The 26,393-nt window shown below is 54.1% G+C and overlaps 1 protein-coding gene across 3 annotated transcripts in view; it reads left to right on the top strand.

The window, feature by feature from the left end:
• LOC112264328 (E3 ubiquitin-protein ligase SH3RF3) overlaps positions 1-26,393 on the top strand; it is a 44,903-nt gene that overhangs the window by 3,845 nt on the left and 14,665 nt on the right. Inside the window, exon 2 of one of the 3 annotated variants that reach the window (XM_042326048.1) lies at positions 19,315-19,720. The gene's annotated coding sequence lies outside the window, so the exon portion shown is untranslated. Of the gene's footprint in view, positions 1-19,314; positions 19,721-21,629; positions 21,760-23,500; positions 23,605-26,393 lie in introns of those variants that run through there. The other 2 variants (XM_042326050.1, XM_042326049.1) reach the window with 2 other exon arrangements.

The following is a 26,393-nucleotide window of genomic DNA, read 5'->3' as shown; positions in this document are numbered from 1 at the left end:
CTCACTCACTCGGTCTCTCCCTGTCACTCGGTCTCTCCTCTGTCACTCGGTCTCTCGGTCTCTCCCTGTCACTCGGTCTCTCACTCTCTCGGTCTCTCCCTGTCACTCGGTCTCTCACTCTCTCGGTCTCTCCTTGTCACTCGGTCTCTCAGTCTCTCGGTCTCTCCCTGTTACTCAGTCTCTCACTCTCTCGGTCTCTCCCTGTCACTAGGTCTCTCACTCTCTCGGTCTCTCCCTGTCACTCGGTCTCTCACTCTCTCGGTCTCTCCTTGTCACTCGGTCTCTCTCTCCCTGTCACTCGGTCTCTCCCTGTCACTCGGTCTCTCCCTGTCACTCGGTCTCTCCCTGTCACTCGGTATCTCACTCTCTCGGTCTCTCCTTGTCACTCGGTCTCTCCCTGTCATTCGGTCTCTCACTCTCTCGGTCTCTCCTTGTCACTCGGTCTCTCCCTGTCAATCGGTCTTTCACTCTCTCGGTCTCTACCTGTCACTCGGTCTCTCACTCTCTCGGTCTCTCCCTGTCACTCAGTCTCTCGGTCTCTCCCCGTCACTCGGCCTCTCACTCTCTCGGCCTCTCACTCTATCGGCCTCTCGGTCTCTCACTCTCTCGGTCTCTCCCCGTCACTCGGTCTCTCACTCTCTCGGTCTCTCCTTGTCACTCGGTCTCTCAGTTTCTCAGTCTCCCGGTCTCTCCCTGTTACTCAGTCTCTCACTCTCTCGGTCTCTCACTCTCTCGGTCTCTCCTTGTCACTTGGTCTCTCAGTCTCTCGGTCTCTCCCTGTCACTCGGTCTCTCACTCTCTCGGTCTCTCCCTGTCACTCGGTCTCTCACTCTCTCGGTCTCTCCTTGTCACTCGGTCTCTCAGTTTCTCAGTCTCTAAGTCTCTCCCTGTTACTCAGTCTCTCACTCTCTCGGTCTCTCACTCTCTCGGTCTCTCCTTGTCACTTGGTCTCTCAGTCTCTCGGTCTCTCCCTGTCATTCAGTCTCTCCCTGTCACTCGGTCTCTCACTCTCTCTGTCTCTCGGTCTCTCAGTCTCTCCCTGTCACTCGGTCTCTCTCAGTCTCTCGGTCTCTCCCTGTCACTCGGTCTCTCGGTCTCTCCCTGTCACTCGGTCTCTCACTCTCTCGGTCTCTCCCTGTCACTCGGTCTCTCGGTCTCTCCCTGTCACTCGGTCTCTCACTCACTCGGTCTCTCCCTGTCACTCGGTCTCTCGGTCTCTCTCTGTCACTCGGTCTCTCACTCTCTCGGTCTCTCCCTGTCACTCGGTCTCTCACTCTCTCGGTCTCTCCCTGTCACTCGGTCTCTCACTCTCTCGGTCTCTCACTCTCTCGGTCTCTCCCTGTCACTCGGTCTCTCACTCTCTCGGTCTCTCCTTGTCACTCGGTCTCTCAGTCTCTCGGTCTCTCCCTGTTACTCAGTCTCTCACTCTCTCTCGGTCTCTCACTCTCTCGGTCTCTCCCTGTCACTCGGTCTCTCAGTCTCTCGGTCTCTCCCTGTCACTCGGTCTCTCACTCTCTCTGTCTCTCCCTGTCACTCAGTCTCTCACTCTCTCGGTCTCTCCTTGTCACTCGGTCTCTCACTCTCTCGGCCTCTCCCTGTCACTAGGTCTCTCACTCTCTCGGTCTCTCACTCTCTCGGCCTCTCCCTGTCACTCGGTGTCTCACTCTCTCGGCCTCTCCCTGTCACTCGGTGTCTCACTCTCTCGGCCTCTCACTCTCTCGACCTCTCCCTGTCACTAGGTCTCTCACTCTCTCGGTCTCTCCCTGTCACTCGGTCTCTCACTCTCTCGGCCTCTCCCTGTCACTCGGTGTCTCACTCTCTCGGCCTCTCACTCTCTCGACCTCTCCCTGTCACTAGGTCTCTCACTCTCTCGGTCTCTCCCTGTCACTCGGTCTCTCACTCTCTCGGTCTCTCCCTGTCACTCGGTCTCTCCCTGTCACTCGGTCTCTCCCTGTCACTCGGTCTCTCCCTGTCACTCGGTCTCTCCCTGTCTCGGCCTCTCCCTGTCACTAGGTCTCTCACTCTCTCGGTCTCTCCCTGTCACTCGGTCTCTCACTCTCTCGGTCTCTCACTCTCTAGGCCTCTCCTTGTCACTCTCCGGTCTCTCAGTCTCTCGGTCTCTCCTTGTCACTCGGTCTCTCCCTGTCACTCGGTCTCTCACTCTCTCGGTCTCTCCCTGTCACTCAGTCTCTCGGTCTCTCCCCGTCACTCGGTCTCTCACTCTCTCGGCCTCTCCTCTCCCGGTCTCTCGGTCTCTCACTCTCTCGGTCTCTCCCTGTCCTAAGTCTCTCACTCTCTCGGCCTCTCCCTGTCACTCGGTCTCTCACTCTCTCGGCCTCTCCCTGTCACTAGGTCTCTCACTCTCTCGGTCTCTCCCTGTCACTCGGTCTCTCACTCTCTCGGCCTCTCACTCTCTCGGCCTCTCCCTGTCACTCGGTCTCTCACTCTCTCGGCCTCTCCCTGTCACTCGGTCTCTCACTCTCTCGGCCTCTCACTCTCTCGGCCTCTCCCTGTCACTCGGCCTCTCACTCTCTCGGTCTCTCCCTGTCACTCGGTCTCTCACTCGGTCTCTCTCTCTCTCGGTCTCTCACTCACTCTAGGCCTCTCCTTGTCACTCGGTCTCTCAGTATCTCGGTCTCTCCTTGTCACTCGGTCTCTCCCTGTCACTCGGTCTCTCAGTATCTCGGTCTCTCCTTGTCACTCGGTCTCTCCCTGTCACTCGGTCTCTCACTCTCTCGGTCTCTCCCTGTCACTCGGTCTCTCACTCTCTCGGCCTCTCACTCTCTCGGTCTCTCACTCTCTCGGTCTCTCCCCGTCACTCGGTCTCTCACTCTCTCGGCCTCTCCCTGTCACTCGGCCTCTCACTCTCTCGGCCTCTCCCTGTCACTAGGTCTCTCACTCTCTCGGTCTCTCCCTGTCACTAGGTCTCTCACTCTCTCGGTCTCTCACTCTCTAGGCCTCTCCTTGTCACTCGGTCTCTCCCTGTCACTCGGTCTCTCACTCTCTCGGTCTCTCCCTGTCACTCAGTCTCTCGGTCTCTCCCCGTCACTCGGTCTCTCACTCTCTCGGCCTCTCACTCTCCCGGTCTCTCGGTCTCTCACTCTCTCGGTCTCTCACTCTCTCGGTCTCTCTTTGTCACTCGGTCTCTCAGTCTCTCGGTCTCTCCCTGTCTCTCAGTCTCTCGGTCTCTCCATGTAACTCAGTCTCTCAGTCTCTCTCTGTCACTCGATCTCTCACTCTCTCGGTCTCTCCCTGTCTCCCTGTCTCTCCGTCTCTCACTCTCTCTGTCTCTCTCTTTCACTCGGTCTCTCAGTCTCTCCCTGTCACTCGGTCTCTCTCACTCTCTCGGTCTCTCCCTGTCACTCGGTCTCTCGGTCTCTCCCTGTCACTCGGTCTCTCACTCTCTCGGTCTCTCCCTGTCACTCGGTCTCTCGGTCTCTCCCTGTCACTCGGTCTCTCACTCTCTCGGTCTCTCCCTGTCACTCGGTCTCTCACTCTCTCGGTCTCTCCCTGTCACTCGGTCTCTCCCTGTCACTCGGTCTCTCACTCTCTCGGTCTCTCCTTGTCACTCGGTCTCTCCCTGTCACTCGGTCTCTCCCTGTCACTCGGTCTCTCCCTGTCACTCGGTCTCTCCCTGTCACTCGGTCTCTCCTCTCTCTCGGTCTCTCGGTCTCTCAGTCTCTCCCTGTCACTCGGTCTCTCGGTCTCTCCCTCACTCGGTCTCTCACTCTCTCGGCCTCTCCCTGTCACTCGGTCTCTCACTCTCTCGGCCTCTCACTCTCTCGGCCTCTCCCTGTCACTCGGTCTCTCACTCTCTCAGTCTCTCCCTGTCACTAGGTCTCTCACTCGGTCTCTCACTCTCTCGGTCTCTCACTCTCTAGGCCTCTCCCTGTCACTCGGTCTCTCGGTCTCTCCCTGTCACTCGGCCTCTCACTCTCTCGGTCTCTCCCTGTCACTCGGTCTCTCACTCTCTCGGTCTCTCCCTGTCACTCGGTCTCTCGGTCTCTCCCTGTCACTCGGTCTCTCACTCTCTCGGTCTCTCCCTGTCACTCGGTCTCTCCTTGTCACTCGGTCTCTCAGTTTCTCAGTCTCTCGGTCTCTCCCCTGTTACTCAGTCTCTCACTCTCTCGGTCTCTCAGTCTCTCGGTCTCTCCCTGTCACTCGGTCTCTCGGTCTCTCCCTGTCACTCGGTCTCTCACTCTCTCGGTCTCTCCCTGTCACTCGGTCTCTCGGTCTCTCCCTGTCACTCGGTCTCTCACTCACTCGGTCTCTCCCTGTCACTCGGTCTCTCGGTTTCTCCCTGTCACTCGGTCTCTCACTCTCTCGGTCTCTCCCTGTCACTCGGTCTCTCTCTCACTCTCTCGGTCTCTCCTTGTCACTCGGTCTCTCAGTTTCTCAGTCTCTCGGTCTCTCCCTGTTACTCAGTCTCTCACTCTCTCGGTCTCTCACTCTCTCGGTCTCTCCTTGTCACTTGGTCTCTCAGTCTCTCGGTCTCTCCCTGTCATTCAGTCTCTCCTGTCACTCGGTCTCTCAATCTCTCTGTCTCTCGGTCTCTCAGTCTCTCCCTGTCACTCGGTCTCTCTCAGTCTCTCGGTCTCTCCCTGTCACTCGGTCTCTCGGTCTCTCCCTGTCACTCGGTCTCTCACTCTCTCGGTCTCTCCCTGTCACTCGGTCTCTCGGTCTCTCCCTGTCACTCGGTCTCTCACTCTCTCGGTCTCTCCCTGTCACTCGGTCTCTCACTCTCTCGGTCTCTCTCCCTTGTCACTCGGTCTCTCAGTCTCTCGGTCTCTCCTGTTACTCAGTCTCTCACTCTCTCGGTCTCTCACTCTCTCGGTCTCTCCTTGTCACTCGGTCTCTCAGTCTCTCGGTCTCTCCCTGTCACTCGGTCTCTCACTCTCTCTGTCTCTCCCTGTCACTCCAGTCTCTCACTCTCTCGGTCTCTCCTTGTCACTCGGTCTCTCACTCTCTCGGTCTCTCCCTGTCACTCGGTCTCTCACTCTCTCGGTCTCTCACTCTCTCGGTCTCTCCCTGTCACTCGGTCTCTCACTCTCTCTGTCTCTCGGTCTCTCGTTCTCTCCCTGTCACTCACTCTCTCGGTCTCTCCCTGTCACTCGGTCTCTCACTCTCTTGGTCTCTCCCTGTCTCGTCTCTCGGTCTCTCCCTGTCACTCGGTCTCTCACTCACTCGGTCTCTCCCTGTCACTCGGTCTCTCGGTCTCTCCCTGTCACTCGGTCTCTCACTCTCTCTCCTCTCCCTGTCACTCGGTCTCTCCCTTGTCACTCGGTCTCTCAGTTTCTCAGTCTCTCGGTCTCTCCCTGTTACTCAGTCTCTCACTCTCTCGGTCTCTCACTCTCTCGGTCTCTCCTTGTCACTCGGTCTCTCAGTTTCTCAGTCTCTCGGTCTCTCCCTGTTACTCAGTCTCTCACTCTCTCGGTCTCTCACTCTCTCGGTCTCTCCTTGTCACTTGGTCTCTCAGTCTCTCGGTCTCTCCCTGTCATTCAGTCTCTCACTGTCACTCGGTCTCTCACTCTCTCTGTCTCTCGGTCTCTCAGTCTCTCCCTGTCACTCGGTCTCTCTCAGTCTCTCGGTCTTTCCCTGTCACTCGGTCTCTCACTCTCTCGGTCTCTCCCTGTCACTCGGTCTCTCGGTCTCTCCCTGTCACTCGGTCTCTCGGTCTCTCCCTGTCACTCGGTCTCTCACTCTCTCGGTCTCTCCTCTGTCACTCGGTCTCTCGGTCTCTCCCTGTCACTCGGTCTCTCGGCCTCTCCCTGTCACTAGGTCTCTCACTCTCTCGGTCTCTCACTCTCTCGGTCTCTCCCTGCCACTCGGTCTCTCAGTCTCTCGGTCTCTCCCTGTTACTCAGTCTCTCACTCTCTCGGTCTCTCACTCTCTCGGCCTCTCCTTGTCACTCGGTCTCTCAGTCTCTCGGTCTCTCCCTGTCACTCGGTCTCTCACTCTCTCTGTCTCTCCCTGTCACTCAGTCTCTCACTCTCTCGGTCTCTCCTTGTCACTCGGTCTCTCACTCTCTCGGTCTCTCCCTGTCACTCGGTCTCTCACTCTCTCGGTCTCTCCCTGTCACTCGGTCTCTCACTCTCTCGGTCTCTCCCCGTCACTCGGTCTCTCACTCTCTCGGTCTCTCCTTGTCACTCGGTCTCTCAGTTTCTCAGTCTCTCGGTCTCTCCCTGTTACTCAGTCTCTCACTCTCTCGGTCTCTCACTCTCTCGGTCTCTCCTTGTCACTTGGTCTCTCAGTCTCTCGGTCTCTCCCTGTCACTCAGTCTCTCCCTGTCACTCGGTCTCTCACTCTCTCTGTCTCTCGGTCTCTCAGTCTCTCCCTGTCACTCGGTCTCTCTCAGTCTCTCGGTCTCTCCCTGTCACTCGGTCTCTCGGTCTCTCCCTGTCACTCGGTCTCTCACTCTCTCGGTCTCTCCCTGTCACTCGGTCTCTCGGTCTCTCCCTGTCACTCGGTCTCTCACTCTCTCGGTCTCTCCCTGTCACTCGGTCTCTCACTCTCTCGGTCTCTCCTTGTCACTCGGTCTCTCAGTCTCTCGGTCTCTCCCTGTTACTCAGTCTCTCACTCTCTCGGTCTCTCACTCTCTCGGTCTCTCCTTGTCACTCGGTCTCTCAGTCTCTCGGTCTCTCCCTGTCACTCGGTCTCTCACTCTCTCTGTCTCTCCCTGTCACTCAGTCTCTCACTCTCTCGGTCTCTCCTTGTCACTCGGTCTCTCACTCTCTCGGTCTCTCCCTGTCACTCGGTCTCTCACTCTCTCGGTCTCTCACTCTCTCGGTCTCTCCCTGTCACTCGGTCTCTCACTCTCTCTGTCTCTCGGTCTCTCTCAGTCTCTCGTTCTCTCCCTGTCACTCGGTCTCTCGGTCTCTCCCTGTCACTCGGTCTCTCACTCTCTCGGTCTCTCCCTGTCACTCGGTCTCTCGGTCTCTCCCTGTCACTCGGTCTCTCACTCTCTCGGTCTCTCCCTGTCACTCGGTCTCTCGGTCTCTCCCTGTCACTCTGTCTCTCACTCTCTCGGTCTCTCCCTGTCACTCGGTCTCTCCTTGTCACTCGGTCTCTCAGTTTCTCAGTCTCTCGGTCTCTCCCTGTTACTCAGTCTCTCACTCTCTCGGTCTCTCACTCTCTCGGTCTCTCCTTGTCACTTGGTCTCTCAGTCTCTCGGTCTCTCCCTGTCACTCAGTCTCTCACTGTCACTCGGTCTCTCACTCTCTCTGTCTCTCGGTCTCTCAGTCTCTCCCTGTCACTCGGTCTCTCTCAGTCTCTCGGTCTCTCCCTGTCACTCGGTCTCTCGGTCTCTCCCTGTCACTCGGTCTCTCACTCTCTCGGTCTCTCCCTGTCACTCGGTCTCTCGGTCTCTCCCTGTCACTCGGTCTCTCGGTCTCTCCTCTCCCTGTCACTCGGTCTCTCACTCTCTCGGTCTCTCCCTGTCTCTCGGTCTCTCGGTCTCTCCCTGTCACTCGGTCTCTCGGTCTCTCCCTGTCACTCGGTCTCTCACTCTCTCGGTCTCTCCCTGTCACTCAGTCTCTCGGTCTCTCCCTGTTACTCAGTCTCTCACTCTCTCGGTCTCTCACTCTCTCGGTCTCTCCTTGTCACTCGGTCTCTCACTCTCTCTGTCTCTCCCTGTCACTCAGTCTCTCACTCTCTCGGTCTCTCCTTGTCACTCGGTCTCTCACTGTCTCGGCCTCTCCCTGTCACTAGGTCTCTCCTCTCTCGGTCTCTCACTCTCTCGGTCTCTCCCTGTCACTCGGTCTCTCACTCTCTCGGTCTCTCCCTTGTCACTCGGTCTCTCAGTCTCTCGGTCTCTCCCTGTTACTCAGTCTCTCACTCTCTCGGTCTCTCACTCTCTCGGTCTCTCCTTGTCACTCGGTCTCTCAGTCTCTCGGTCTCTCCCTGTCACTCGGTCTCTCTCTGTCTCTCCCTGTCACTCAGTCTCTCACTCTCTCGGTCTCTCCTTGTCACTCGGTCTCTCACTCTCTCGGCCTCTCCCTGTCACTCGGTCTCTCACTCTCTCGGCCTCTCCCTGTCACTCTCTCTGTCAGTGTCTCACTCTCTCGGTCTCTCCCTGTCACTCGGTGTCTCACTCTCTCGGCCTCTCACTCTCTCGGTCTCCCTGTCACTCGGTCTCTCACTCTCTCGGTCTCTCCCTGTCACTCGGTCTCTCCCTGTCACTCGGTCTCTCCCTGTCACTCGGTCTCTCCCTGTCACTCGGTCTCTCACTCTCTCGGCCTCTCCTTGTCACTCGGTCTCTCCCTGTCATTCGGTCTCTCACTCTCTCGGTCTCTCCCTCCTTGTCACTCGGTCTCTCCCTGTCAATCGGTCTTTCACTCTCTCGGTCTCTCCCTGTCACTCGGTCTCTCACTCTCTCGGTCTCTCCCTGTCATTCGGTCTCTCACTCTCTCGGTCTCTCCCTTGTCACTCGGTCTCTCCCTGTCACTCAGTCTCTCACTCTCTCGGTCTCTCCCTGTCACTCAGTCTCTCGGTCTCTCCCCGTCACTCGGTCTCTCACTCTCTCGGCCTCTCACTCTCCCGGTCTCTCGGTCTCTCACTCTCTCGGTCTCTCCCCGTCACTCGGTCTCTCACTCTCTCGGCCTCTCCCTGTCTCTCGGTCTCTCACTCTCTCGGCCTCTCCCTGTCACTCGGTCTCTCACTCTCTCGGCCTCTCCCTGTCACTCGGTGTCTCACTCTCTCTGTCTCTCCCTGTCACTCAGTCTCTCACTCTCTCGGTCTCTCATTGTCACTCGGTCTCTCACTCTCTCGGTCTCTCCCTGTCACTCGGTCTCTCACTCTCTCGGTCTCTCACTCTCTCGGTCTCTCCCTGTTACTCAGTCTCTCACTCTCTCGGTCTCTCACTCTCTCGGTCTCTCCTTGTCACTCGGTCTCTCAGTCTCTCGGTCTCTCCCTGTCACTCGGTCTCTCACTCTCTCTGTCTCTCCCTGTCACTCAGTCTCTCACTCTCTCGGTCTCTCATTGTCACTCGGTCTCTCACTCTCTCGGCTCTCCCTGTCACTCAGTCTCTCACTCTCTCGGTCTCTCACTCTCTCGGTCTCTCCCTGTCACTCGGTCTCTCCTCTCTCTGTCTCTCGGTCTCTCTCAGTCTCTCGTTCTCTCCCTGTCACTCGGTCTCTCGGTCTCTCCCTGTCACTCGGTCTCTCACTCTCTTGGTCTCTCCCTGTCACTCGGTCTCTCGGTCTCTCCCTGTCACTCGGTCTCTCACTCACTCGGTCTCTCCCTGTCACTCGGTCTCTCGGTCTCTCCCTGTCATTCGGTCTCTCACTCTCTCGGTCTCTCCTTGTCACTCGGTCTCTCCCTGTCACTCAGTCTCTCACTCTCTCGGTCTCTCCCTGTCACTCAGTCTCTCGGTCTCTCCCTGTCACTCGGTCTCTCACTCTCTCGGTCTCTCACTCTCCCGGTCTCTCGGTCTCTCACTCTCTCGGTCTCTCCCTGTCACTCGGTCTCTCACTCTCTCGGCCTCTCCCTGTCTCTCGGTCTCTCACTCTCTCGGCCTCTCCCTGTCACTAGGTCTCTCACTCTCTCGGTCTCTCCCTGTCACTCGGTCTCTCACTCTCTCGGCCTCCCTGTCTCACTCTCTCAGTCTCTCCCTGTCACTCGGTCTCTCACTCTCTCGGCCTCTCACTCTCTCGGCCTCTCCCTGTCACTCGGCCTCTCACTCTCTCAGCCTCTCCCTGTCACTCGGTCTCTCCCTGTCACTCGGTCTCTCACTCTCTCGGTCTCTCACTCTCTCAGGCATCTCCTTGTCACTCGGTCTCTCAGGATCTCGGTCTCTCCTTGTCACTCGGTCTCTCCCTGTCACTCGGTCTCTCAGTCTCTCAGTCTCTCCTTGTCACTCGGTCTCTCCCTGTCACTCGGTCTCTCACTCTCTCGGTCTCTCCCTGTCACTCGGTCTCTCACTCTCCCTGTCTCGGCCTCTCACTCTCCCGGTCTCTCTGTCTCTCACTCTCTCGGTCTCTCCCTGTCACTCGGTCTCTCACTCTCTCGGCCTCTCCCTGTCACTCGGTCTCTCCCTGTCCTCGGTCTCTCGGTCTCTCCCTGTCACTCGGTCTCTCACTCTCTCGGTCTCTCCCTGTCACTCGGTCTCTCAGTCTCTCGGTCTCTCCCTGTCACTCAGTCTCTCCCTGTCACTCGGTCTCTCACTCTCTCTGTCTCTCCCTGTCACTCAGTCTCTCACTCTCTCGGTCTCTCCTTGTCACTCGGTCTCTCACTCTCTCGGCCTCTCCCTGTCACTAAGTCTCTCACTCTCTCGGCCTCTCCCTGTCACTAAGTCTCTCACTCTCTCGGTCTCTCCCTGTCACTCGGTCTCTCACTCTCTCGGTCTCTCACTCTCTCGGCCTCTCCCTGTCACTAGGTCTCTCACTCTCTCGGTCTCTCCCTGTCACTCGGTCTCTCACTCTCTCGGTCTCTCCTTGTTACTCAGTCTCTCCCTGTCACTCGGTCTCTCCCTGTCACTCGGTCTCTCCCTGTCACTCGGTCTCTCCTTGTCACTCGGTCTCTCCCTGTCACTCGGTATCTCACTCTCTCGGTCTCTCCTTGTCACTCGGTCTCTCCCTGTCATTCGGTCTCTCACTCTCTCGGTCTCTCCTTGTCACTCGGTCTCTCCCTGTCAATCGGTCTTTCACTCTCTCGGTCTCTCCCTGTCACTCGGTCTCTCCCTGTCACTCGGTCTCTCCCTGTCACTCGGTCTCTCCCTGTCACTCTCTCTCCTGTCACTCGGTCTCTCCCTGTCACTCGGTCTCACTCTCTCGGTCTCTCCTTGTCACTCGGTCTCTCCCTGTCACTCGGTATCTCACTCTCTCGGTCTCTCCCTGTCACTCGGTCTCTCCCTGTCATTCGGTCTCTCCTTGTCACTCGGTCTCTCACTCTCTCGGTCTCTCCCTGTCACTCAGTCTCTCGGTCTCTCCCCGTCACTCGGCCTCTCACTCTCTCGGCCTCTCACTCTATCGGTCTCTCGGCCTCTCACTCTCTCGGTCTCTCCCCGTCACTCAGTCTCTCACTCTCTCGGTCTCTCCTTGTCACTCGGTATCTCAGTTTCTCACTCTCTCGGTCTCTCACTCTCTCGGTCTCTCACTCTCTCGGTCTCTCCTTGTCACTTGGTCTCTCAGTCTCTCGGTCTCTCCCTGTCACTCAGTCTCTCCCTGTCACTCGGTCTCTCGGTCTCTCTCTGTCACTCGGTCTCTCTCGGTCTCTCCCTGTCACTCGGTCTCTCTCGGTCTCTCCCTGTCACTCGGTCTCTCGGTCTCTCCCTGTCACTCGGTCTCTCACTCTCTCGGTCTCTCCCTGTCACTCGGTCTCTCGGTCTCTCCCTGTCACTCGGTCTCTCACTCTCTCGGTCTCTCCCTGTCTCTCAGTCTCTCGGTCTCTCCCCTGTCTCTCAGTCTCTCGGTCTCTCCCTGTCACTCAGTCTCTCGGTCTCCCTGTCACTCGGTCTCTCCCTGTCACTCGGTCTCTCACTCTCTCGGTCTCTCCCTGTCACTCGGTCCTCGTCTCTCCCTGTCACTCGTCTCTACCTGTCACTCGGTCTCTCCCTGTCACTCGGTTTCTCACTCTCTCGGTCTCTCACTCTCTTGGCCTCTCCCTGTCACTAGGTCTCTCAGTCTCTCGGTCTCTCCCTGTCTCTCAGTCTCTCGGTCATTCCCTGTAACTCAGTCTCTCGGTCTCTCCCTGTCACTCGGTCTCTCACTCTCTCGGTCTCTCCCTGTCACTCGGTCTCTCACTCTCTCGGTCTCTCCCTGTCACTCGGTCTCTCAGTCTCAGTCTCTCATTGTCACTCGGTCTCTCCCTGTCATTCAGTCTCTCCCTGTCATTCGGTCTCTCCCTGTCACTCCGTCTCTCCTTGTCACTCGGTCTCTCCCTGTCACTCGGTCTCTCACTCTCTCGGTCTCTTCTTGTCACTCGGTCTCTCCCTGTCATTCAGTCCCTCATCTCTCCCTGTCACTCGGTCTCACAGTCTCTCCCTGTCACTCGGTCTCACAGTCTCTCATTGTCACTCGGTCTCTCCCTGTCATTCAGTCTCTCCCTGTCATTCAGTCTCTGCCTGTCATTTGGTCTCTCATCTCTCCCTGTCACTCGGTCTCTCCCTGTCATTCAGTCTCTCCCTGTCATTCGGTCTCTCATCTCTCCCTGTCACTCGGTCTGTCCTTGTCATTCAGTCTCTCCCTGTCACTCATTCTCTCCCTGTCTCTCCCTGTCACTCGGTCTCTCACTCTCTCGGTCTCTCATTGTCACTCGGTCTCTCCCTGTCACTCGGTCTCTCCCTGTCACTCGGCCTCTCACTCTCTCTCACTGTCTCTCCCTGTCACTCGGTCTCTCCTGTCACTCGGTCTCTCACTCTCTCGGCCTCTCACTCTCTCGGCCTCTCACTCTCTCGGCCTCTCCCTGTCACTCGGTCTCTCCCTGTCACTCGGTCTCTCCTTGTCACTCGGTCTCTCCCTGTCACTCGGTCTCTCACTCTCGGTCTCTCCTTGTCACTCGGTCTCTCCCTGTCATTCAGTCTCTCCCTGTCATTCGGTCTCTCATCTCTCCCTGTCACTCGGTCTGTCCTTGTCATTCAGTCTCTCCCTGTCACTCATTCTCTCCCTGTCTCTCCCTGTCACTCGGTCTCTCACTCTCTCGGTCTCTCACTCTCTCGGTCTCTCCCTGTCACTCGGTCTCTCACTCTCTCGGCCTCTCACTCTCTCGGCCTCTCACTCTCTCGGCCTCTCACTCTCTCGGCCTCTCACTCTCTCGGCCTCTCACTCTCTCGGCCTCTCACTCTCTCGGCCTCTCCCTGTCTCACTCACTCGGTCTCTCACTCTCTCGGTCTCTCCCTGTCACTCTCTCTCACTCGGTCTCTCTCCCTGTCACTCGGTCTCTCTCTCTCGGTCTCTCCTTGTCACTCGGTCTCTCCCTGTCACTCGGTCTCTCACTCTTTCGGTCTCTCCCTGTCACTCGGTCTCTCACTGTCTCTCGGTCTCTCCCTGTCACTCGGTCTCTCACTCTCTCTGTCACTCGGTCTCTCTTGTCATTCGGTCTCTCCCTGTCACTAGGTCTCTCAGTCTCTCCCTGTCACTCGGTCTCTCCCTTCACTCGTCATTCGTCTCTCCCTGTCACTCGGTCTCTCCCTGTCACTCGGTCTCTCAGGTCTCTCCCCTGTCACTCGGTCTCTCAGTCTCTCCCTGTCACTCGGTCTCTCTCAGTCTCTCAGTCTCTCCCTGTCACTCGGTCTCTCAGTCTCTCCCTGTCACTCGGTCTCTCTCAGTCTCTCGGTCTCTCCCTGTCACTCGGTCTCTCAGTCTCTCCTGTCACTCGGTCTCTCTCGGTCTCAGTCTCTCGGTCTCTCCCTGTCACTCGGTCTCTCGGTCTCTCTCTGTCACTCGGTCTCTCACTCTCTCAGTGTCTCTCTGTCTCTCTCTGTCACTCGGTCTCTCTGTCAATCGGTCTCTCTCAGTCTCTCGGTCTCTCCCTGTCACTCGGTCTCTCGGTCTCTCCCTGTCACTCGGTCTCTCACTCTCTCGGTCTCTCCCTGTCACTCGGTCTCTCGGTCTCTCCTTTCACTCGGTCTCTCACTCTCCTGTCTCGGTCTCTCCCTGTCACTCGGTCTCTCACTCTCTCGGTCTCTCCCTGTCACTCGGTCTCTCACTCTCTCGGTCTCTCCCTGTCACTCGGTCACTCGGTCTCTCCCTGTCACTAGGTCTCTCTCTGTCACTCGGTCTCTCCCTGTCACTAGGTCTCTCTCTGTCACTCGGTCTCTCAGTCTCTCGGTCTCTCCCTGTCACTCAGTCTCTCCCTGTCACTCGGTCTCTCACTCTCTCTGTCTCTCCCTGACACTCAGTCTCTCACTCTCTCGGTCTCTCCCTGTCACTCGGTCTCTCACTCTCTCGGTCACTCGGTCTCTCAGTCTCTCGGTCTCTCCCTGTCACTCGGTCTCTCAGTCTCTCCCTGTCACTCGGTCTCTCTCTGTCACTCGGTCTCTCTCTGTCACTCGGTCTCTCCCTGTCACTCGGTCTCTCAGTCTCTCCCTGTCACTCGGTCTCTCAGTCTCTCCCTGTCACTCGGTCTCTCTCTGTCACTCGGTCTCTCAGTCTCTCCCTGTCACTCGATCTCTCTCGGTCTCTCAGTCTCTCCCTGTCACTCGGTCTCTCGGTCTCTCCCTGTCACTCGGTCTCTCACTCTCTGTCTCTCCCTGTCACTCGGTCTCTGTCTCTCTCTGTCACTCGGTCTCTCCCTGTCACTCGGTCTCTCCCTGTCACTCGGTCTCGGTCTCTCCCTGTCACTCGGTCTCTCTCTGTCACTCGGTCTCTCTCCCCTGTCACTCGGTCTCTCAGTCTCTCCCTGTCACTCGGTCTCTCTCTGTCACTCGGTCTGTCAGTCTCTCCCTGTCACTCGGTCTCTCAGTCCCTCATCTCTCCCTGTCACTCGGTCTCTCAGTCTCTCCCTGTCACTCGGTCTCTCACTCTCTCAGTCTCTCGGTCTCTCCCTGTCACTCGGTCTATCAGTCCCTCGTCTCTCCCTGTCTCTCGGTCTCTCTCTGTCACTCGGTCTGTCAGTCTCTCCCTGTCACTCGATCTCTCTCGGTCTCTCAGTCTCTCCCTGTCACTCGGTCTCTCGGTCTCTCACTCTCTCAGTCTCTCCCTGTCACTCGGTCTCTCTGTCTCTCTCTGTCACTCGGTCTCCCTGTCACTCGGTCTCTCTGTCTCTCGGTCTCTCCCTGTCACTCGGTCTCTCGGTCTCTCCGTGTCACTCGGTCTCTCACTCTCCCTCGGTCTCTCCCTGTCACTCGGTCTCTCGGTCTCTCCCTGTCACTCGGTCTCTCACTCTCTTGGTCTCTCCCTGTCACTCGGTCCCTCATCTCTCCCTGTCACTCGGTCTCTCCCTGTCATTCAGTCTCTCCCTGTCATTCGGTCTCTCATCTCTCCCTGTCACTCGGTCTCTCCTTGTCATTCAGTCTCTCCCTGTCACTCGGTCTCTCCCTGTCTCTCCCTGTCTCTCGGTCTCTCACTCTCTCGGTCTCTCCTTGTCACTCAGTCTCTCCCTGTCACTCGGTCTCTCCCTGTCACTCGGTCTCTCAGTCTTTCGGTCTCTCCCTCACTCAGTCTCTCCTGTCTCTCGGTCTCTCCCTGTCACTCGGTCTCTGTCTCTCGGTCTCTCCCTGTCACTCGGTCTCTCACTCTCTCTGTCACTCGGTCTCTCTTGTCATTCGGTCTCTCCCTGTCACTAGGTCTCTCAGTCTCTCCCTGTCACTCGGTCTCTCTTGTCATTCGGTCTCTCCCTGTCACTCGGTCTCTCCCTGTCACTGTCTCTCGGTCTCTCAGGCTCTCCTGTCACTCGGTCTCTCAGTCTCTCCCTGTCACTCGGTCTCTCAGTCTCTCCCTGTCACTCGGTCTCTCTCAGTCTCTCGGTCTCTCCCTGTCACTCGATCTGTCAGTCTCTCCCTGTCACTCGATCTCTCTCTCAGTCTCTCGTCTCTCCCTGTCACTCGGTCTCTCGGTCTCTCTCTGTCACTCGGTCTCTCCCTGTCACTCAGTCTCTCTCTGTCTCTCTCTGTCACTCGGTCTCCCTGTCAATCGGTCTCTCTGTCTCTCGGTCTCTCCCTGTCACTCGGTCTCTCCCTCTCTTGGTCTCTCCCTGTCACTCGGTCTCTCGGTCTCTCCCTGTCACTCGGTCTCTCCCTCTCTCGGTCTCTCCCTGTCACTCGGTCTCTCACTCTCTCTCTCAGGTCTCTCCCTGTCACTCGGTCTCTCCCTCTCACTCGGTCTCTCCCTGTCACTCGTCACTCGGTCTCTCCCTGTCACTCAGTCTCTCCCTGTCACTCGGTCTCTCAGTCTCTCCCTGTCACTCACTCTCTCAGTCTCCCTTGTCACTCGGTCTCTCAGTCTCTCGGTCTCTCCCTGTCACTCGTCTCTCCCTGTCACTCGGTCTCTCCTCACTCTCTCGGTCTCTCCCTGTCACTCGGTCTCTCCTCTCACTCGGTCTCTCCCTGTCACTCGGTCACTCGGTCTCTCCCTGTCACTCGGTCTCTCTCTGTCACTCGGTCTCTCAGTCTCTCCCATGTCACTCGGTCTCTCCTGTTACTCGGTCTCTGTCTCTCGGTCTCTCCCTGTCACTCGGTCTCTCCCTGTCATTCGGTCTCTCCCTGTCACTCGGTCTCTCTCCTGTCACTCGGTCTCTCAGTCTCTCCCTGTCTCTCGGTCTCTCAGTCTCTCCCTGTCACTCGGTCTCTCAGTCTCTCCCTGTCACTCGGTCTCTCTCAGTCTCTCGGTCTCTCCCTGTCACTCGGTCTCTCAGTCTCTCCCTGTCACTCGGTCTCTCGGTCTCAGTCTCTCGGTCTCTCCCTGTCACTCGGTCTCTCAGTCTCTCTCTGTCACTCGGTCTCTCACTCTCTCAGTGTCTCTCTGTCTCTCTCTGTCACTCGGTCTCTCCCTGTCAATCGGTCTCTCTCAGTCTCTCGGTCTCTCCCTGTCACTCGGTCTCTCGGTCTCTCCCTGTCACTCTCTCGGTCTCTCCCTGTCACTCGGTCTCTCCACTCTCTCCCTCGGTCTCTCCCTGTCACTCGGTCTCTCACTCTCTCGGTCTCTCCCTGTCACTCGGTCTCTCACTCTCACTCGGTCTCTCCCTGTCACTCTCAGTCTCGGTCTCTCCCTGTCACTCGGTCTCTCTCTGTCTCGGTCTCTCAGTCTCCCCTGTCACTCGGTCTCTCAGTCACTCCTTGTCACTCGGTCTCTCCTGTCACTCGGTCTCTCCCTGTCACTCAGTCTCTCCCTGTCACTCGGTCTCTCCCTGTCACTCTCTCGGTCTCTCCCTGTCACTCGGTCTCTCAGTCTCTCGGTCTCTCCCTGTCACTCAGTCACTCGGTCTCTCCCTGTCACTCGGTCTCTCCCTGTCACTCGGTCTGTCAGTCTCTCCCTGTCACTCGGTCTCTCTCGGTCTCTCAGTCTCTCCCTGTCACTCGGTCTCTCGGTCTCTCCCTGTCACTCGGTCTCTCACTCTCTCAGTCTCTCCCTGTCACTCGGTCTCTCACTCTCTCTGTCACTGTCACTCAGTCTCTCCTGTCACTCGGTCTCTCTGTCTCTCTTGTCTCTCCCTGTCACTCGGTCTCTCTGTCTCTCGGTCTCTCCCTGTCACTCGGTCTCTCGGTCTCTCCGTGTCACTCGGTCTCTCACTCTCTCGGTCTCTCCCTGTCACTCGGTCTCTCGGTCTCTCCCTGTCACTCGGTCTCTCACTCTCTTGGTCTCTCCCTGTCACTCGGTCCCTCGTCTCTCCCTGTCACTCGGTCTCTCCCTGTCACTCGGGTCTCTCCCTGTCACTCGGTCTCTCACTCTCTCGGTCTCTCACTCTCTTGGCCTCTCCCTGTCACTAGGTCTCTCAGTCTTTCGGTCTCTCCCTGTAACTCAGTCTCTCGGTCTCTCCCTGTCACTCAGTCTCTCCCTGTCACTCTGTCTCTCACTCTCTCGGTCTCTCACTCTCTCGGTCTCTCACTCTCTCGGTCTCTCCCTGTCACTCGGTCTCTCACTCTCTCGGTCTCTCCCTGTCACTCGGTCTCTCAGTCTCAGTCTCTCATTGTCACTCGGTCTCTCCCTATCATTCAGTCTCTCCCTGTCATTCGGTCTCTCCCTGTCACTCGGTCTCTCAGTCCCTCATCTCCCCCTGTCACTCGGTCTCACAGTCTCTCCCTGTCACTCGGTCTCTCAGTCTCAGTCCCTCATTGTCACTCGGTCTCTCCCTGTTACTCGGTCTCTCCCTGTCATTCAGTCTCTCCCTGTCACTCGGTCTCTCCCTGTCAATCGGTCTCTCAGTCTCAGTCTCTCATTGTCACTCGGTCTCTCCCTGTCATTCAGTCTCTCCCTGTCATTCGGTCTCTCCCTGTCACTCGGCGTCTCAGTCTCTCATTGTCACTCGGTCTCTCCCTGTCATTCAGTCTCTCCCTGTCATTCAGTCTCTCCCTGTCACTCGGTCTCTCAGTCTCGGTCTCTCATTGTCACTCGGTCTCTCCCTGTCATTCAGTCTCTCCCTGTCACTCGGTCTCTCCCTGTCACTAGGTCTCTCCCTGTCACTAGGTCTCTCCCTGTCACTCGGTCTCTTCCTGTCACTCGGTCTCTCACTCTCTGTCTCTCATTGTCACTCGGTCTCTCAGTCACTCGGTCTCTCCCTGTCATTCGGTCTCTCCCTGTCATTTTGTCTCTCCCTGTCATTTGGTCTCTCCCTGTCACTCGGTCTCTCAGTCTCTCCCTGTCACTCGGTCTCTCAGTCTCTCCCTGTCACTCGGTCTCTCTCAGTCTCTCGGTCTCTCCCTGTCACTAGGTCTCTCCCTGTCACTCGGTCTCTCAGTCTCTCCCTGTCACTCGGTCTCTCTCAGTCTCTCGGTCTCTCCCTGTCACTAGGTCTCTCCCTGTCACTCGGTCTCTCACTCTCTAATTGTCACTCAGTCTCTCAGTCTCTCGGTCTCTCCCTGTCACTCGGTTTCTCACTCTCAGTCTCTCATTGTCACTCGGCCTCTCCCTGTCATTCAGTCTCTCCCTGTCATTCGGTCTCTCCCTGTCACTCGGTCTCTCAGTCCCTCATCTCTCCCTGTCACTCGGTCTCTCAGTCTCTCCTTGTCACTCGGTTTCTCCTTGTCACTCGGTCACTCCCTGTCACTCGGTCTCTCAGTCCCTCATCTCTCCCTGTCACTCGGTCTCTCAGTCTCTCCCTGTAACTCGGTCACTCACTCTCTCGGTCTCTCCCTGTCTCTCTGTCACTCGGTCACTCACTCACTCCCTCGGTCTCTCCCTGTCACCCTGTCTCTCTCTGTCACTCACTCACTCCCTCGGTCTCTCAGTCTCTCGGTCTCTCCCTGTCACTCGGCCTCTCCCTGTCTCTCTGTCTCTCACTCTCTCTCGGTTTCTCACTCTCTCGGTCTCTCACTCTCTCTGTGTCTCTCTCTCTCAGATCCTGTAATGGGTTTCATTTTCACAGAGAGATTAGGAGTGAGTGGGTTCTCTATGTATGTTCTCTCACTTTCTCTCTCACTCGGTCTCTCTATCACTCTCTCTCTCTCGGTCTCTCCCTGTCACTCGGTCTCTCCCTGTTACTCGGTCTCTCCCTGTCACTCGGTCTCTCACTCTCTCGGTCTCTTCCTTTCTCTCTCTCTCTCTCTCTCTCTCTCGCTCTCTCTTTCTCTCTGTCTCTCTCTATGTGTCCTCTTGGTCTCTCTCGGTCTCTCTCTGTGTCTCTCTCTCTCTCTGGCTCTGTCTCTCTCTGTGTCCTCTCGGTCACTCTCGGTTTCTCTCCATCTCTCTCTCTCTCGGATCCTGTAATGTGTTTCTTCTCTCCCAGCCAATCACAACGGCAGCAGCCAAGCTTCTGGAGGGAAATCCTTGGAAGGGGAGTGACATCTCGGCTGGAACTTGTCCACGGATCAGGAGTGAGAGTGGGTTTAGCAACAGCGGGACCGGTGACTCAACAAACCCCAACTGGACAACCTGCTTCAACCTGCCCCCAGAGCCCCACAAAGACCCCTATATTTCTGCTCTCAACCCCCCCCATCACCACCCAGGAAAAAAACCTAACAAGCTGCTAATATCAACAGTGTGTACCAGCCGACCCAGGGGCAGACTCAGCCACCCAGCGTTAGTGCCCTCAACAGCCTGAACCCCCTGCCAATCACAGCTCCTCTAACCGCTCAGGCTCAGGTGTGACCTCCCAGCACGTGAGCGAAGCACTGGCGGACACCAGTCACAAAGTCGGTGAGTGATGTGTGTGTGTGTGTGTGTGTGTGTGTGTGTGTGTGTGTGTGTTTACAGGATAACTAGTACTTTAAGACAGGCTGTTTTCAGACTAACTAGTCCTGTAACTCAGGCTATTTTCAGACTAACTAGTCCTTTAACACAGGCTGTTTTCAGACTAACTAGTCCTTTAACACAGGCTGTTTTCAGATTATCTAGTCCTGTAACTCAGGCTATTTTCAGACTAACTAGTCCTGTAACACAGGCTGTTTTCAGACCAACTAGTCCTGTAACACAGGCTGTTTTCAGACCAACTAGTCCTGTAACACAGGCTGTTTTCAGACTAACTAGTCCTGTAACTCAGGCTGTTTACAGGATAACTAGTCCGTAAACATAGGCTGTTTTCAGACTAACTAGTCCTTTAACACAGGCTGTTTTCAGACTAACTAGTCCTTTAACACAGGCTGTTTTCAGACTAACTAGTCCTTTAACACAGGCTGTTTTCAGACTAACTAGTCCTTTAACACAGGCTGTTTTCAGACTAACTAGTCCTTTAACACAGGCTGTTTTCAGACTAACTAGTCCTTTAACACAGGCTGTTTTCAGACTAACTAGTCCTTTAACACAGGCTGTTTTCAGACTAACTAGTCCTTTAACACAGGCTGTTTTCAGACTAACTAGTCCTTTAACACAGGCTGTTTTCAGACTAACTAGTCCTTTAACACAGGCTGTTTTCAGACTAACTAGTCCTTTAACACAGGCTGTTTTCAGACTAATGTCCTTTAACACAGGCTGTTTTCAGACTAACTAGTCCTTTAACACAGGCTGTTTTCAGACTAACTAGTCCTTTAACACAGGCTGTTTTCAGACTAACTAGTCCTTTAACACAGGCTGTTTTCAGACTAACTGACAGTCCTTTAACACAGGATGTTTTCAGACTAACTAGATAGATTAACACATGGCTGTTTTCAGACTAATGATAGATAGATGGAGGAGGTGAATGACTTTAACACAGGCTGAATGATTTCAGATAACTAGTGGAGGGAGTGAATGACTAGATTGAATGACACAGGCTGTTTGGAGGGAGTCAGACAGATAGATAGGTAGTCCTTTAACACAGGCTGTTTTCAGAATAACTAGAACACAGGCTGACAGACTAACTAGTCCTTGAATGAAGACAGGCTGTTTTCAGACTGAATGACTAGTCCTTGGAGGAGTGAATGACAGATAGATGTTTTCAGACTAACTAGTCCTTTAACACAGGATGGAGGAGTGAATGACTAGATGCTGTTTGAGATGGAGGAGTGAATGACTAGATAGATGGACAGGCTGTTTTCAGACTAACTAGATGGAGGAGTTTAACACAGGCTGTTTTCAGACTAACTAGTCCTTTAACACAGGCTGTTTTCAGACTAGATGGAGTCCAGATAGATGGAGTGAATGACAGATAGATGTTTTCAGACTAACTAGTCCTTTAACACAGATGGTTTTCAGACTAATGATAGATAGATAGATGGAGGGAACACAGGCTGTTTTCAGATAGATGGACTAGTGAATGATAGATAGATGGAGGGAGTGAATGACAGATAGATGGAGGGAGTGAATGATAGATAGATGGAGTGAGTGAATGATAGATAGATGGAGGTATTGGAAGATGGAGCAGAGTGTATAGGAAACAGCAGGGCAGCCCAGATTCCAATCAGAGTTTTTAGTAGGAGGCCAGGCTTTCCTAAAGCTGATGAGCAGCAGTCTGAAAGTACATTGCATGGTCCTGCTGTGGTCTGGCCTGGGAGATGGAATACACCTGTGTCCAAAATGGGACCCTATACCCCTATATAGACCAGGGCTCTGGTCAAACGTAGTGCACTATGTAGGGTGCGATTTGGTATGGAGACACAGACAGGAAGGGTGCTCAACGATGCTTCCCATGTGCTCATTTAGCAGAGGTTCATCTGAGAAGAGATGGAGGGCACAACAACCTTGACCTTCCTTGGTGTACCATAAACATCATCTGGACTGCTGGTGCAGCGTTAGCTACGCAGCTACGCTAACACAGGTGCAGTACCTACCGTGTGTTATGTTGTACCTGGTCCCAGATAAAGAAATGAATCCTCTACCTTTTAACCCTAAGTGAAACTGTACAACTACACTATGCTGTGTAGCCTTGGTCGTTTCAAAGCAGGTTATTCTGACGCTAGTGCTATGCCATCCTTACCAACACAAAAACACACCTGCAGAGATTTAATTTCAAACCTCAGGGCTCTGCGCTGACCTTTTTTTAATACTGAACAAAAATATAAATGCAACATGTTGGTCCCATGTTTCATGAACTGATATAAAAGATCCCATATTTTCTTTCCATACAGACACAAATCTTATTTCTCTCAAATGTTCTGAACAAATCTGTTTACATCCGTGTTAGAGAACATTTCTCCTTTGTCAAGAAAATCCATCCATCTGACAGGTGTGGCATATCAAGAAGCTGATTAAACAGCATGATCATTACACAGGTGCACCTTGTGCCGGGGACAATAAAAGGTCTCTTTTAAAATATGCAGTTTTGTCACACAACATAATGCTACAGATGTCTCATTCTGATTGGCTGGACCTGGCTCCCAAGTGGGTGGGCCTATGCCCTACCAGGCCCATACATGGCTGCTCCCCAGCCCAGTTGTGTGAAATCTATAGATTAGGGCCTCATTTCATAGATTAGGGCTTCATTATTTCAATTGATTTCATTATATGAATTGTAACTCATTAAAAGGAATTTAGGAACACATTTTTTTGGAGGTTGGAGACTTTTTTAAAACTTTTTTTTTTAGGTACACTGATACTCCAGGTTGCACGGCAAAATATTTAGCCATATATGTGAGTAAAATGGTCACACTGCAGAGTCCTGCATCCTCCTTCTCATTGATTGTTGCCAGCTGACCTACCCTTTAAGATAATGACTTTGATTAAATAGAAACATCACTGCTCTGCCCTGCAGTTATACATGTCAGGGAGGGAGAGAATCACGTGCAGATGTAGACTCATGCTCTCAGGCAGGGATAAAGAGGAGGAGGAGGAGGAGGGTCCAGAGCACCCCTCTGTCTCTCTGTTGATCCCTCATAGGAGGAGTAGAAAGAGGTGGAGGGGGAGGGTCCAGAGCACCCCTCTGTCTCTCTGTTGATCCCTCATAGGAGGAGTAGAAAGAGGAGGAGGAGGGGGAGGGTCCAGAGCACCCCTCTGTCTCTCTGTTGATCCCTCATAGGAGGAGTAGAAAGAGGAGGAGGAGGGGGGAGGGTCCAGAGCACCCCTCTGTGTTGATCCCTCATAGGAGGAGTAGAAAGAGGGGGAGGGTCCAGAGCACCCTCTGTGTTGATCCCTCATTGGAGGAATAGAAAGAGGAGGAGGAGGGGGGAGGGTCCAGAGCACCCCTCTGTGTTGATCCCTCATTGGAGGAATAGAAAGAGGAGGAGGAGGGGAGGGTCCAGAGCACCCCTCTGTGTTGATCCCTCATTGGAGGAATAGAAAGAGGAGGGGGAGGGGGAGGGTCCAGAGCACCCCTCTCTGTTGATCCCTCATTGGAGGAGTAGAAAGGGAGGAGGAGGGGGGGGTCCAGAGCACCCCTCTCTGTTGATCCCTCATTGGAGGAGTAGAAAGAGGAGGAGGAGGGGGAGGGTCCAGAGCACCCCTCTGTGTTGATCCCTCACATGATGACGATGGTGAGTCACTGTAGTCAGTTATATAACAAAACCTCTCCTCTCTCCCTCTCTCCTCTCATCTCTCTCCTCTCTCCCTCTCTTTCTCTCTCATTCCTGATCTCCCTCTCTCTCTTTATTTCCCTCTCTCTCTCACTCCCTCTCTCTCTCCCTCCCTCTCTGATCTGCCTGATAGCTCCTTCCTCTTCACTGAGCAGGTAATACTCCTTCACATTGCTGTACCAATAATAGCAGACAAGCCTAGTCCTTCCCTCCCTCCTTCCCTCCCAGCTAAACAAAAGGAGGTTGTTGATGTTACGTGTTTTCTTCCCACCTCAGCACTATTGTTGTGATGTCATGATGTTGGTATTACAGGAAGTAAAACAATCTTTAACATGGCTGTTTATTTAACGTTCATGTTATACAGTACGGGCTTCATAATCAGAGAACCAATATTACCAACATGTCAACAACGGCTATAAAATGCTATGAGGCTGTCTGTGGAGAACAGTTTATTTATTGACCTGTTTCATTGCCAGATCTGATTTGTGTGAGTGCCAGTCATGTTTGGGATGCCAACCAAAGGAAGAGGTGTTGGCGTATGAAGCAGAAACAAACAGATCTGTGCTAACAGTCACTAACAGTTTAACAGTTGCTAAGAAGTTACCTGCGGCTAACAGTTGACTTGTTATGTTGCTGGAGATGGTATGAGATTATACCAAGTGGAGAGACAGTAGGAACATCCTGCTAGAATGTGTTTCTAGAGGTGTGATGCTAATAGCCTGGGTCTGGAACACCCTGCTAGAATGTGTTTCTAGAGGTGTGATGCTAATAGCCTGGGTCTGGAACACCACTATGTAATGTTTCTAGAGGTGTGATGCTAATAGCCTGGGTCTGGAACACCCTGCTAGGCTGTGTTACTAGAGGTGTGATGCTAATAGCCTGGGTCTGGAACACCACTATGTAATGTTTCTAGAGGTGTGATGCTAATAGCCTGGGTCTGGAACACCACTATGTAATGTTTCTAGAGGTGTGATGCTAATAGCCTGGGTCTGGAACACCACTATGTAATGTTCTAGAGGTGTGATGCTAATAGCCTGGGTCTGGAACACCACTATGTAATGTTTCTAGAGGTGTGATGCTAATAGCCTGGGTCTGGAACACCACTATGTAATGTTTCTAGAGGTGTGATGCTAATAGCCTGGGTCTGGAACACCACTATGTAATGTTTCTAGAGGTGTGATGCTAATAGCATGGGTCTGGAACACCACTATGTAATGTTTCTAGAGGTGTGATGCTAATAGCCTGGGTCTGGAACTCCACTATGTAATGTTTCTAGAGGTGTGATGCTAATAACACTACCACTATGTAGTGTTTACAGAATGACTACACTGTTAACCACAAACCATTACAACAGGAGGAGGAGGAGGAGAGGGAGGAGGTGGAGGAGGAGAAGATAAGAGAGAGAGAGAGGACAAGGAGGAGGAGCAGAGGAGAGGGAGGAGGAGGAGTGGAGAGAAGAGAGAGAGAGAGGACAGGGAGGAGGAGGAGAGGAGAGGAGAGGGAGGAAGAGGAGAGGGAGGAGGAGGAGGGAGGAGGAGGAGGAGGAGGAGGGGAGAGGGAGAGAAGAGAGAGGACAGGGAGGAGTAGGAGAGGAGAGAGAGAGAGGACAGGGAGGAGGAGAGGACAAGGAGGAGGAGGAGAGGGAGAGGAGAGGGAGAAAAGTGAGAGAGGAGAGGGAGGAGGAGGAGGGGAGGGAGGAGGAGTAATAGGGCATTGTGAGTAGGGCTGCAGTAGTATCTACATTTTTTTCAGAGGTTTGGACAATACACAATATACATCTAGATTTCTTGTTTTCTCTGTACAAATGTAAAAAGGCATAATTCTTAATAGATTTTTCTTTATTAAAAAAAATATGCAGGCCTATTTGTGCAAAACAAATGAACACACACCCACACGTCTATTCTATTGTTTCGGAATTTTGACCACTACCTGTTTGTCATTTGTCATTAATATAATCGTTTTGATTGAAAATTTGTTAATTTGTTGTTATGATTTAAACAGCCTTTGGTTCTTTGCTATTAGATTGGCAGAATGACACAACTACTGACACATTAGCCTACAGTTGGCCTGAACATAACTTTCTTGAATGCACTTTAATTATCCAACGTCACACTGACCGATGGCGAGGTGAAGCCCAAAGCATTGCAGGCGGGTCCAGTTGTTCAAGCGCAATGCTTTTATCATGTTGCTCCCACTGTCAGTTGTCATGCACACCCGTCGGTCTTCGCTCATCTTCCACGATGCCAGAGAGTCTGAGACCCTGGGTTATTACTTCACCCGTATGATCATCAGGGAAGTAAGACGTCTGGAGGCAGACATTTAGCATTTTCCAGTCTTCATTTACGCAGTGGACTGTCAAACTTAGGTGTGGCTCTGACGTTCTGCTCGACCATGGATTGACTGTGGTGGGAAAAGAAAGAAACACTAGCCAGCTTCTCTGCGACTCTTTTGCGGGTAGCAGTGTATAATCGCCGCAGGGCTTCTTCTGTGAAATACTTGCGGCTTTTGGCAGCTGATATTTGTGGTCAACTGTACCTAGTAGCTTTTTAAAGCCTGGCTTTTCTACTGTAAAGATTGGAACCATATCTTTCGCTATGTAATAGGTCACTGCATCCGTTATCTCCTTCCACCTCAAACTTTTCTTGTCATAAGGGATAACTTTTGAAAAGGATGCGACTATGGTAGTTTGTCTTTTAGCAGACGTTTTGGGAATCGGGCGACTGGAAATCGGGCGACTGGAATCGGCATTGCGTAGTCTCACGCATTCCTCCCGTTCCACCGGGTGTTTCAGTTGCAGGTGATGGAAGAGGTAGGTTGTGCTGCTTTTCGTAGCGATTGTCTTTCGACACATTTTGTACTGGACATTCGTTTGCTGAATGTCAGATCTCTTAAAACCTCTACTGACTCCCCATCCCGCATGCGGGAGCGTAATCATCGCCTGACA

This window comes from Oncorhynchus tshawytscha, linkage group LG08, assembly GCF_018296145.1.
Source record: "Oncorhynchus tshawytscha isolate Ot180627B linkage group LG08, Otsh_v2.0, whole genome shotgun sequence".
Classification (NCBI taxonomy): domain Eukaryota; kingdom Metazoa; phylum Chordata; class Actinopteri; order Salmoniformes; family Salmonidae; genus Oncorhynchus; species Oncorhynchus tshawytscha.
This window is presented reverse-complemented; position numbering and strand designations above follow the sequence as displayed.